The sequence below is a fragment of the Electrona antarctica genome (assembly GCF_951216825.1).
Source record: "Electrona antarctica genome assembly, chromosome: 5".
NCBI classification, from domain to species: Eukaryota; Metazoa; Chordata; class Actinopteri; order Myctophiformes; family Myctophidae; genus Electrona; species Electrona antarctica.
The window spans coordinates 54,773,892-54,786,949 of record NC_136810.1 but is presented as its reverse complement, the minus strand read 5'-3'; the positions used below and the strand labels follow the sequence as shown (position 1 = coordinate 54,786,949).

The 13,058-nt window shown below is 42.8% G+C and overlaps 1 long non-coding RNA gene across 1 annotated transcript; it reads left to right on the top strand.

Annotated features, from left to right (window-relative positions):
- The first annotated feature begins 1,887 nt into the window (after positions 1 to 1,887).
- Positions 1,888 to 2,689, top strand: LOC306923139. Its single transcript, XR_013790005.1, has 3 exons — positions 1,888 to 1,982; positions 2,065 to 2,361; positions 2,586 to 2,689. It is a non-coding gene; the product is annotated as an uncharacterized lncRNA (long non-coding RNA).
- Positions 2,690 to 13,058: the final 10,369 nt, after the last annotated feature.

Sequence of the window (13,058 nt, the reverse complement as noted above, 5' to 3'; positions counted from 1 at the left end):
AGAGGTGGTTTGTAGGGAGCTTGACTGTGGGGCTCCTTCAGTCCTCCAGGGGGCACTCTATGGAGAAGTGAAGGCTCCAATGTGGACCAAAGAGTTCCAGTGTCAAGGCAACGAGTCTGTTCTCCTGGACTGTAGAACCTCAGACTCAACTAGAAACACCTGCTCACCTGACAAGACTGTTGGACTCACCTGCTCAGGTAAAAGACAAACTACACTTTTTGATTATTATTATATAGTGAGTGACAATATTAATGTTTCACTGGTTACCATAGACATAGAATGGAAAACGCCTCCTTCGGCTCTGGGGCGTGTGCTTCTCGAGAGGAGGCAAGTTTTCGCGAGATTCCTTGCAAAGCATAGCGGAAGCATGAGCAAGCTTCCATGTGCATCACAGAAGTGACGTTCGGTCGGCCAATCAGAGGCCATGTAAACGTTTGTTTTCTCATGCCAATAAACCTCCGTTGGATTGAATTGATAAGTCCCGGAAAAGTTTCGCTGTCATTGGCCAGTAGTCACTTGAGCGGCAGTGACGCAATGTGCCTTCCACACTTAAGTTGCGCTTGACTTCCTCCTTACGCTGGACACAAATGGGGGATCTATTTTTAAGGGGCGCTAGCCCCTCCTATGTCCAGCTTTTAGTGTGTGTGTGTAAACACAAACTTTGTCCTAACGCAAACATTAAATGCCATTGATAATGAATGGCCATTTTTACGTCATAGTGTAAACACAAACATTAAAAGCTGGACATGATGATATATGATGATAAGAGAGCCCCTCATTTCACGCGGGTGGAATTTTGAGGGGCGCTAGCCCCTACTATGTCCAGCTTTTGGTGTACGTGATGTACAAACTTTGTCCTACACAAACATTACATTCCCATTGGCAATGAATGGATACTTTTACATCGTAGTGTCTATTTTACGTCATGATGATGTACAGTGATAAGAGCGCCCCCACTTCTTTAAATATCTATGCTGGTTACTCTCTTGTATCTGTACAGAGTCTGATGTCAGATTGGTGGGAGGAGACAGTCAGTGTACTGGTAGAGTGGAGATGAAACACCAGGGACAATGGAGACCAGTGACTGGTACATCTGAATGGAACCAGAACTCATCAGCTGTAGTGTGTAGACAGCTGGACTGTGGCTCTGCTGTTTCAAAGAAAAGGACTGTGGATTTTACAGAACATTTTGTATGGAAGATTACATCTCCCTGTGTTGGATCTGAGTCTTCACTGAGGGAGTGTGGAACACATGAGTCTTTTATTTCCACCCACAGACTGGAGGTGAAATGTTCAGGTAACAAACAATGACTTCAACAATGATATTAATCTTTAAGACATTTATTAACCACATGGACACTGGCAACACAATTTTGTGGCACACATTTGCTGAAAGTAGCAGATCTACAAGCACACACGAAGCACACAGCTTGTAGATCTGTCTGTCTGTCTGTCTGTCTGTCTGTCTGTCTGTAGTTATTTGACATGTACCGATATCATCATCATCATCAACATTGTTTTCTTTGTCTTGTTTGTCTTAATATCTCTGAGTGCATAGGGAGTAGGGACACTACACTACTTGTCTATGTTGTGTTAAGAGTTCAATATACTCAATAATGGATTAATTCTGTAGCCTATTGGTTAATCCCCCCCCCCCCCCCCCTCTCTCTCACCAGAGTCTGTGAGGTTGGTGAATGGGACTAGTGTGTGTTCAGGCAGAGTGGAGGTGAAGTCTAACCAGTCTTGGGTCTCAGTGTGTGAAGGTGACTTTGACCAGCAGGATGCAGAGGTGGTCTGTAGGGAGCTTCACTGTGGGGCTCCTTCAGTCCTCCAGGGGGCGCTCTATGGAGAAGTGAAGGCTCCAATGTGGACCAAAGAGTTCCAGTGTCAAGGCAACGAGTCTGTTCTCCTGGACTGTAGAACCTCAGACTCGACTAGAAACACCTGCTCACCTGACAAGACTGTTGGACTCACCTGCTCAGGTAAAGACAAACTACACTTTTTGATGAGTATTATAGTGACAATATTACATTTTTCACTGGTTACTCTCTTGTCTCTCTACAGAGTCTGATGGTGTCAGATTGGTGGGAGGAGCCAGTCAGTGTACTGGTAGACTGGAGATGAAACACCAGGGAGAATGGAGACCAGTGAGAGGTGATCCTACGTGGAACCAGAACTCATCAGCTGTAGTGTGTAGACAGCTACACTGTGGCTCTGCTGTTTCAGAGAAAACAAGCTTTGGGTTAGAACAACTTGTATGGAAGATTACATCTCCCTGTGTTGGATCGGAGTCTTCACTGAGGGAGTGTGGAACACATGAGACTTGGACGTCCACTTGGCGACTGGAGGTGATCTGTTCAGGTAACAAACAATGGCTTTTTTTCTTTCATCTAGTAAATATAAATTTCTTGTTATTTCTGAAACATAAAATATAAAGCATTCATTCTTAATCTCTCTCTCTCAGTGCATAGGGACTACAGTATTGTCTCTGTTGTATTCAGAGTTCAATATATTCTATAATGGATTAATTCATTACCTGTAGCCTACTGGTTAATCCCCCCCCCCCCCCCTCTCTCTCTTTCCAGAGTCTGTGAGGTTGGTGAATGGTCCTAGTGTGTGTTCAGGCAGAGTGGAGGTGAAGTCTAACCAGTCTTGGGTCTCAGTGTGTGAAGGTGACTTTGACCAGAAGGATGCAGAGGTGGTCTGTAGGGAGCTTGACTGTGGGGCTCCTTCAGTCCTCCAGGGGGCGCTCTATGGAGAAGTGAAGGCTCCAATGTGGACCAAAGAGTTCCAGTGTCAAGGCAACGAGTCTGTTCTCCTGGACTGTAGAACCTCAGACTCAACTAGAAACACCTGCTCACCTGACAAGACTGTTGGACTCACCTGCTCAGGTAAAAGACAAACTACACTTTTTGATTAATATTATATAGTGAGTGACAATATTAATGTTTCACTGGTTACCATAGACATAGAATGGAAAACGCCTCCTTCGGCTCTGGGGCGTGTGCTTCTCGAGAGGAGGCAAGTTTTCGCGAGATTCCTTGCAAAGCATAGCGGAAGCATGAGCAAGCTTCCACGTGCATCACAGAAGTGACGTTCGGTCGGCCAATCAGAGGCCATGTAAACGTTTGTTTTCTCATGCCAATAAACCTCCCTTGGATTGAATTGATAAGTCCCGGAAAAGTTTCGCTGTCATTGGCCAGTAGTCACTTGAGCGGCAGTGACGCAATGTGCCTTCCACACTTAAGTTGCGCTTGACTTCCTCCTTACGCTGGACACAAATGGGGGATCTATTTTTAAGGGGAGCTAGCCCCTCCTATGTCCAGCCTTTAGTGTGTGTGTAAACACAAACTTTGTCCTAACGCAAACATTAAATGCCATTGATAATGAATGGCCATTTTTACGTCATAGTGTAAACACAAACATTAAAAGCTGGACATGATGATATATGATGATAAGAGAGCCCCTCATTTCACGCGGGTGGAATTTTAAGGGGCGCTAGCCCCTACTATGTCCAGCTTTTGGTGTACGTGATGTACAAACTTTGTCCTACACAAACATTACATTCCCATTGACAATGAATGGATACTTTTACATCGTAGTGTCTATTTTACGTCATGATGATGTACAGTGATAAGAGTGCCCCCACTTCTTTAAATATCTATGCTGGTTACTCTCTTGTATCTGTACAGAGTCTGATGTCAGATTGGTGGGAGGAGCCAGTCAGTGTACTGGTAGAGTGGAGATGAAACACCAGGGAGAATGGAGACCAGTGGATGGTGATTCTAAGTGGAACCAGAACTCATCAGCTGTAGTTTGTAGACCGCTGGACTGTGGCTCTGCTGTTTCAGTGAAAATGAGTTTGGGTTTTACAGAACAACTTGTATGGACGATTTCATCTCCCTGTGTTGGATCTGAGTCTTCACTGAGGAAGTGTGGAACACATGAGTCTTTTCTTTCCACCTACAGACTGGAGGTGAAATGTTCAGGTAACAAACAATGACTTCAACAATGATACAAAATCTTTAAAGACATTAACCACATGAACACTAGCAACACTATTCTGTGGCACACATTTGCTGAAAATATCTGATCTACAAGCTCACATGCAGTTTACAGTTATGTCGTTTAGCAAACGCTCCTTTGTTTATTCTTTCATCTAGTAAATATATCTTTGTTATTTCTGAAACATAGTAAAATATTTTAGCATTAATTTAATGTTTTGAATTTGTCTTAATCGATCTCAGTGCATAAGGACACAGTACTTGTCTCTGTTGTGTTCAGAGTTCAATTAGCTGTAGCCTACTGGTTAATATCTCTCTCTCTCTCTCTCTCTCTCTCTCTCTCTCTCTCTCTCTCTCCAGAGTCTGTGAGGTTGGTGAATGGTCCTAGTGTGTGTTCAGGCAGAGTGGAGGTGAAGTCTAACCAGTCTTGGGTCTCAGTGTGTGAAGGTGACTTTGACCAGCAGGATGCAGAGGTGGTCTGTAGGGAGCTTGAATGTGGGGCTCCTTCAGTCCTCCAGGGGGTGCTCTATGGAGAAGTGAAGGCTCCAATGTGGACCAAAGAGTGTGAAGGCAACGAGTCTGTTCTCCTGGACTGTAGAACCTCAGACTCTACTAGAAACACCTGCTCACCTGACAAGACTGTTGGACTCACCTGCTCAGGTAAAAGACAAACTACACTTTTTGATGAGTATTATAGTGACAATATTAAATTTTTCACTGGTTACTCTCTTGTCTCTCTACAGAGTCTGATGGTGTCAGATTGGTGGGAGGAGCCAGTCAGTGTACTGGTAGAGTGGAGATGAAACACCAGGGAGAATGGAGACCAGTGGATGGTGATTCTAAGTGGAACCAGAACTCATCAGCTGTAGTGTGTAGACAGCTGCACTGTGGCTCTGCTGTTTCAGAGAAAACGAGCTTTGGGTTTATAGAACAACCTGTATGGAAGATTACATCTCCCTGTGTTGGATCGGAGTCTTCACTGAGGGAGTGTGGAACACAGACTTGGACGTCCACTTGGCGACGGGAGGTGATCTGTTCAGGTAACAAACAATGACTTCAACAATGATATTAATCTTTAAAGACATGTATTAACCTGTGCTACACATTTGCTGAAAGTAGCTGATCTACAAGCTCACATAAAGCACAGAGCTTGTAGATCAACTATTGTAGGCCAGACAGATTTTGTGTAGAGGAGGAAAAGTGAGGAGTCCAATTATAGACCCCTGTGCTGTGGGACCCTGGTCAATATACAGGGTGGGGAAATCTGTCCGTCTGTCCATTTGACATCAGTCTATGTCGATGATGATGATGATGATGATGATGATGATGATGATGATGATGATGATGATGATGATGATGAATATCGTTTAGTCATCTGCTGTTTCAACAAATCACCTGCTCTTGGTGTAAGCACTCTTGAAGGGAAACTTTTTGCAAAAAAATATATGTTAATGACGTTTAGAAGATTTAGAAAACTTTCCTGCGGGTCTTATGTGTGTAATATGTGGTTCTAGATATTTTCGATTTTACAATGTGTGCTCAGTGTCTCTGATGTTTAAAAATCAGGAAGAGACGCTTGTTCTAGGTGCTTTCTTGCCGGCTCTTGACGCTAAAGTGTGCCTGCACCCACTGGGTGTAAGCACATCTAGGATTCCATGACAAAAGCCGCTCGTGGCCGGCGTCTCTTCCGGGTTTTTAAGACTGCTCGTGGATGAAAAATAAGCTCCACCCACGCGGCGGAATGCCGCGATTCTGCCACGTGGGCTAGATTCCCGGAAAAGCTTGCCCAGGCGGCATTCTGCCGCGTGGGTGGAGCTTCATTTCCATCCACCAGCTGTCTAAAAACCAGGAAGAGGCGCCGGCCACGAGCGGCTTTTGGCCGCGCATGGAAGCTCAGGTGTGCCTGCGCTGACTGACTGTCTTGTTACATACTGGTATCTGCTGCTGCTTAAACCAATCACCCCCATCTTGTTACATATCTGCTGCTTCAACCAATCTCTGTCTTGTTCCAGATCCGCTGTTCATCAGCCTCATCCCCTCCATGAAGGGGGTTTCCAAGGGCCAGCAGCAAGGGCTGCAGCAGGTGATTGAGGGTTCCAGCTTCACCATCAGCTGCTCCATCCGGCCACAGTACCCAGGGGGCTCCTTCCACCTCACCTTCACTGGACCCAACACGACACGCACCTACACCCAGCCAGCTGTCAATCAATCTGCTAGATACAACCACACCCAGCCAGCTGTCAATGACTCTGACACCGTCCTGTCTCCTGCACCAGACCCCACTGAACCAAACACAACCCCCAACCCCACTGAACCAAACACAACTTTATACTTCACTGAATCCAACACAACATTCAACTTCACTGAACCCACCACAACCCCCAACCCCACTCAACCGAACACAACCCCCAATCCCACTGAACCAAACACAACCCCCAACCCCACTGAACCGAACACAACCTTCAACTTCACTGAATCCAACACGACACAAAACTACACCCAGCCAGCCGTCAATCATACTGCCCACTTCCTGTTTCCTGCGGCAGACCGCGCCCACCAAGGAAACTACAGATGTGTTTATCGCGTCAATGTGTTCATAAATCACACAGATGTTTCTTCTCATAACTTCTCCTCTGAGAGCGAGCTTCTCTCTCTCACTGTCACAGGTAACCTGAATTAAACTTCTAAACGTCTTTTATAGTCACACATTTTGAATCTCAAACTTGCATGTAGAAAGCATTCTTATATGACATGTGAAATTATAAATTAAATGCTTTTTTTGTTAGAGCTGTCCGGCAGCCACTGAGGTTAGGCTATATATATATTATTTTTTTTGCCTAAAATATTGTCTATATTTATACAATTGGAAATGACGGCAGATGTCAGCAAAAAGGGACACCTTCCAATTTGCTTTGGCCGAAATGTACTGTACTATACTGTACTACTAATACTGTAGAGTACTACTGTACTGTACTACTCGTACTGTACTACTCGTACTGTACTACCTGAACTGTACTACTCGTACTGTACTGTGTGTACTAGGCCTACCTGTACTGTACTGTACTGTACTGTACTGTACTGTACTGTACTGTACTGTACTGTACTGTACTGTACTGTACTGTACTGTACTGTACAACCTATACTGTACTGAGGATAGACACTTTCAGTCCAATAAAAAAAAAATCCAAACTTTTGCCACAAAAAAAGGCCCCTTGGCTGCCGGACTCCGACTCCATGCTGTGTGCTGATGTTGAAATGCTCCTACCGTATGTGTCTCACAGCTTCTCATCTGACGTCTAACCTCTTCAAAGTGTTCTCCATAATGCTGCTGCTGATGCTGATAGTGATAACCAGTGTCCTCTATTGCTTCTGGAAGGTATTATACAAATAATCCTTATTCAATAAAAGACCGCAATGTAAACCAAGTAGTTATACGCTGTTTGCACGCAGTGTTGATTTTGCGGACTAAAACTATGACGAAAAATGTCCGTAGACTACCTTTTTTCACTAAATAAAACGACTAAATATATTTAAAAAATGTAGGAATTAGTGGAGAAGAGATCCAGTAGAACTAAAAGACAAGTAATTTTATGTTTGGTTGGTGTTGCGCTCTGACAATAGCAGATCTACAAGCTCACAATGTATTTTCAGCATGCAACCAAGTGTCAAATGAGCCATCACAACGTCATCAAGGTACCGCCAAAATACATTTTTGTCGACAAAATCAACTAGATTTAGTCGACTAAAATCAAATGATATTTAGTTGACAAAACTAGACAAAACACCTTTCAGATGACTAAAAATGGACTAAAACTCAATGGAAAAGACTACTGACTGAAAAGTACATCAACATTTGCGGTCAAAATTGGGTTTGTTTAACCTGTTGCCTGATCCGATTCAAGTCACATAAAGTTGAATGTGCTGCCTTGCTTCTCCTATAGGCCAGCAGCAGGCGCCAGAGGGCTGGAGCAGGGAACGTGGAGTTGGTCTATTACAAAGTGGGACGGGAGAGCGCTGAGATAGTTTACTATAACGTTGCCGCTGAAGCCCAAGAAGAGCCAGAATACGAAGAAGTAGATGTCCGAGTTGTTTCTGAAGCCGAAGCAGAGACAGAATACCACCTGTATGACGACGTAGGTGTCCCAGGTGTTGCTGAAGCTACTACCTCCAGTGAACAGACACAACACCACCAGTATGAAGACATAGATGTCCCAGGTGTTTGTGAAGCTGGCTCCAGGATCTGTACTCTGTGTTGTTGTCTATGTTTAAGAATGAAAAAGCAAAGTACAAATATGAATCGTAAAACAAATGAAGCTGGGTCCAATGAACAGACACAACGCCACCGGTTCATCCAGATAGAAATGGAAGAAGAAGAAGAAGAAGCATCCAGTGAAGAGTCTGAATAGCACCAGTATGAAGAGTATGATTGATTGAACATTTTATCAACAGTTTTGCGGAATGGCTACAGTTCAAGGAAGGTACAGGACTACATTATGATTGGTTCAAATAGCATCCAAAACCACAATGTCACATTATGATTGGTTCAAATAACATCCAAAACCACAATGTTGCATTCTGTGTTAAGACGTTACAGATGTGCCTGTGCCTGTTCACGCTTTCCTGATCTTTTCCTGAAGGTTTTTCACTGATTAGCCTAATGTAAATGGGTTTAGGTTTTTTAGGTTGAGGTTCATCATTAATTAACCCATTTACCGCTACCATTATTTAATCCCTCCGTCGCGTGACGTCCTGCCAGGGTTTTATCGCGCGTGACACTTACTTTGAAGAGCCAAATATCCGTAATCGCATTTTACTATGAAACCATTCCGTGTGTGTTGACGAAGCTGGTGCTTGTTCTCTCGGTCGGTGGTGGAAAAAGTGGACCGCGAGTATCACAGCGCCTGCTACAGGCCGTTGAAAACGCTTGTCTGGGACAAAGTGACCCCTGCAATGTCGCTTCTGTGAGATAAAGCCGTCTGAAAACAGAGCAGGCAATGTAAGTGGATGCGCGCGCATCTTCAAAATGGCCGCGGCCATTGACTCAGAAGCATAACAAAGCTAACGGACGGTAGATTTCGATACGATCGTATTAAAACATGCATTAATGAATACATCGCTGTTAAAACGGCTTTTCCGTTTGTGGCAGGCTACAAGATTCTACGTGTCTATATTCCTATGTTCCTGGCGGGCCTCGTGTTTTAAGTTACTATTATCATTTTAATGTCAATATATAAAATTTGTTTTATGTATTTTTAGTTAATTATGGGCAGAACGCTCTTAGTGTATGCAAGTATTTTATTGTTTAAGTAGATTTATAAGCATTGCTTTTTAGAGTATTTAATAGTAATAAGCTTCACATTATCATGTTCTTTTTAAGGCCAAGATTATTATGAGCAGTAAGCTCTTAGTGTACATAAGCATGCTACTGTTTAAGATGATATTAATCATATGGTCCATTGTGAAACCAATTGATTTTATTCTTACAGTTTCAAACAGTTGAACGTATTAAAGACATGTAATATTTTGTTGTTTATTTGAACCTCTATTAAAAGAATAAAGAGATTAAAATAGTCTTCTCTCAATGAGTGTTTGGGTGAATTCTGATTCTATGTCTTCTAACGGTTTTCTGAAAAACTTCTCAGACTTTTTCATGTCAATTAAGGACCGTTCCAGGGAATACAATTGTTAATTTTATTGTCTACTCACTACTCAGGCTTATGTGAACACCCAAGACAGTTTTTAAGTTTCTCGATTCCCTTCTTATACAAACCCATTGTAACTTAACCTCCATTTTAACCATTATTAGATCCATGTTTCAGACATTAAATGTGTGGGGTTTTTATAAATTAATCGAACCAATAGTGAGCTTGTGACTAATGTCATGTACTAGGGGATACATGGCAAAATAAGGGAGTCCACACGTACAAGAGTACAACATTTTAAATGATATTGAATAAATTAAATAAAGAATGACAAATAATCAGGTATGAGATGTGAGGTTATCAGTTATAAGTAATGTCTGCAGTGTATGGAAAAATGGTGTGAAACGTAACTTTCATAAAAAATAGGTTAGGCCCCAAGCCAAGCCAGGCCAGGCCAGGCCAGGTGGCAAGCCTGACCAGGTGATGCTTCTGGGGAGAAAAGAGAGAGAGTGAGCATGTGGAGGGAGAGCTCCCTATAATTATACTCTCCAGACCACCCACCCCACACAGTTTGGCTGACAGCCTGCTCCAGTCTGCCCCACTCAGCTGGGCAAGACCTTCGCGGCGGAAGTTGCGGGATTTTGGCGGAATTAAGTACCAATCAAGGATTAAATTACGTTGATGCGTTACAAATCTGTTTACATCTCCATGAATTAAACAAGTGTTGTGTCCAGGCTTTTCTCTTCGCAGATGAGAATACACACTAACTAAATAACTACTTTAGATCCATTGGAATGAAGGCTCTTTTTATTTTCTTACATTTCTTGAAGATTTTAACAGTTTTGGACATACAAGGTTTCCACCTGACAGCGACGGTATTCCACTTCAGGACACATTTTGAGCCATGTATTACCTAATGCGGCTTCATTGTCTGAAGGTATTTACATATGTTTTAGTATCGTGCACCTGACCTTTGCACATGACATGTAACCATAAAGTAGGCCTACAATCTTGAGCACCAACAGTCAGACATACCATGAGTCAGACACCCTCCCCAAACCCTAACCTAACCTCACAGGTGATTTTTAATGCGCAGCACAAATTAGTTTAAACCCGCCATGCATGTTGGGAGCCGAATGCACCCCCACTAGGATCCAGTTCACCAGACGTGGACAGATGGATGGATGTGACACTAGTGGCTATTTCCACAAGCCTTGGTGGTACAGTGGGGGGCTTGGGTGTTTAGAGTCTATAGACTCTAGAGCGGATATATGGAAACGATGCACACTTGTCTGTACGTGTGAAGTATCGGATGTGGAAGGGCGGGGCTTAAACTGGCCTGCGAAAGACGTAAACAAACAAACCATGCAGGAGACAAATATTGCGCTTCATTAGCATTTTGAGCCCAGTTGTGGTTTTCATTATGGAACCAAATGGACCCATCATGTGATGTGTACAGTACACTTTTCAGAGTTATATAAACAATACAGATTTTAATGCTGAGTGAGGGAGTGAATGAGTTGAGTGGATGATTGGAAATTAGGTGATGCCCGGGAGATGATTGGTTGCAGCCTACCAGGAAGGGTATAAGAGGCTGATGGTGACCAGCTCCTGCGTTCTCCGCTCTCCTCTCTCAGCCGGATTGCCAGCAAATACACCACATGTTTGTTCATTGTTTTCTGTGAAGAAATGGAACTATCCACAGCCAGGGTTTGGTAGGGTTGGGTTCTATTTCTTTTGGGTTTCCTTTTTTGCTAATGTTTTGTTTAGGAGTTAGGTTAACAATTGTATTTTGGTTATAGCCTATTAGGCTTACTTTGGGGTAGCTAAATTAGGGTTATAATATTGTTTAGTTGTTTTGAGTAATTATTTCATTAAACTAACCCACCCTGAAGAAAATAATTAACATTGTATGCCTAACTTCCTGGTTGCTGGAAATTCTTTGGGAGTTATGGAGAGGGGGGATCCATATTTCCATGCGCCTCGATTCCCCTAGGCTGGAGCCGTAACGTAATTGCGAGAATAGAAATAAGTAAAGTAATACTAATAAGTAATGAGTTACTTTTGGCAGGGAGTAATAAGTAAAGTAACTTTTTTGTAACTAGTAATATATTACCATTTTAGAGTAACCTATTTCTAACACCAGTTGTTCACTATAGGCTACCAGGCGAGGACAAAGGACTGATGAGTTCAACAGACGAGCTTTTATATATAGGCCTACACATAGCAACGTGAGTTAAAAAAAGGATGGATGGATGTATTTTAACATTAAAGGGCTTCTAAAAGTCACCAGAATTAAGACATGTCATAATGACATCAACCATATAATGTATTCTATAATATGGGTCTCATCTAAGTTTCTAACCACAAACGATATGTTGTCAGTTTTTACTTTACTGTCATCAAAAGTCCATGTTGAAGCACTATTCTGACTAAAACACTGGGCTCTACAGCAGCCATGGAACACTTCCATCTGGACATCACGGTCACATCCTTGTATGTGTTAACTGTAGACATGCCTGCTGCTATTTCCCTTATCACCACAAGGTGGCAGGAAAGCCTCAGCTTGTCCTGCTTTAGAAATGATGTTAGGCTATAATATAAGGGGTATAAAGGTAATGCAGTCTGACTCTTTAGTCGATTCTTTTTTTTTTGATTGATTGAAGTATTTACAGTTTGCAGAATTACAGTACAATTCAATACAAAAACTTAACTGAGTGGACGACCCAATAAAGCACTACACTTCTATCTAGATAGATAGATAGATAGATAGATAGATAGATAGATACTAGTCTATCTATCCGCCCACCACCAGGGGGCGAAAGGCATTTAGGCGATAGTCATTTTCAGAGTCACTTGTCTTTGGATTATGGAAAAGACTGCATCCAGCATCCACCTCTTCAGCAAACAGGCAGATTTCCTTTATTATTTTTTTCTTTATATGTAGGCCTACTGTAAAAAAAAAATAGAGGAAAGGAGTATACATCATGAGGTGAGGACTAATCTATCTGTGGCAGCGGTGGCCGAACGGATAGCGGCGCGGTCTAGATACCGGAAGGTTCCCAGTTCGAATCAGCCGTCCGACACGTTAAAATTACCACCGCTGAAATGCCCTTGAAGCACCAACATGGCATCAACCACTACGATGAAATGTGTTCTATGAGCAGGGCCTGGCTGGAAACAAGTTCTTGAGCTTAGCCCAGATACCCTGGGTAAATATAGATTTCATTTCATTTCATTTCATCAGAATGATCTAGATTCTAGAGTACGATTTCTGTCAGAACTGGATCCTTTATTGCGCGTGCGTGAGCGTGAAACACTTTGACCCGGAAGTACTACAAGTCCCGCATCACGTGATGATGCTTAGATTTGCCAAAAGAAAACACTGCCTCCGTTGGCAAGTAAGGCTTTA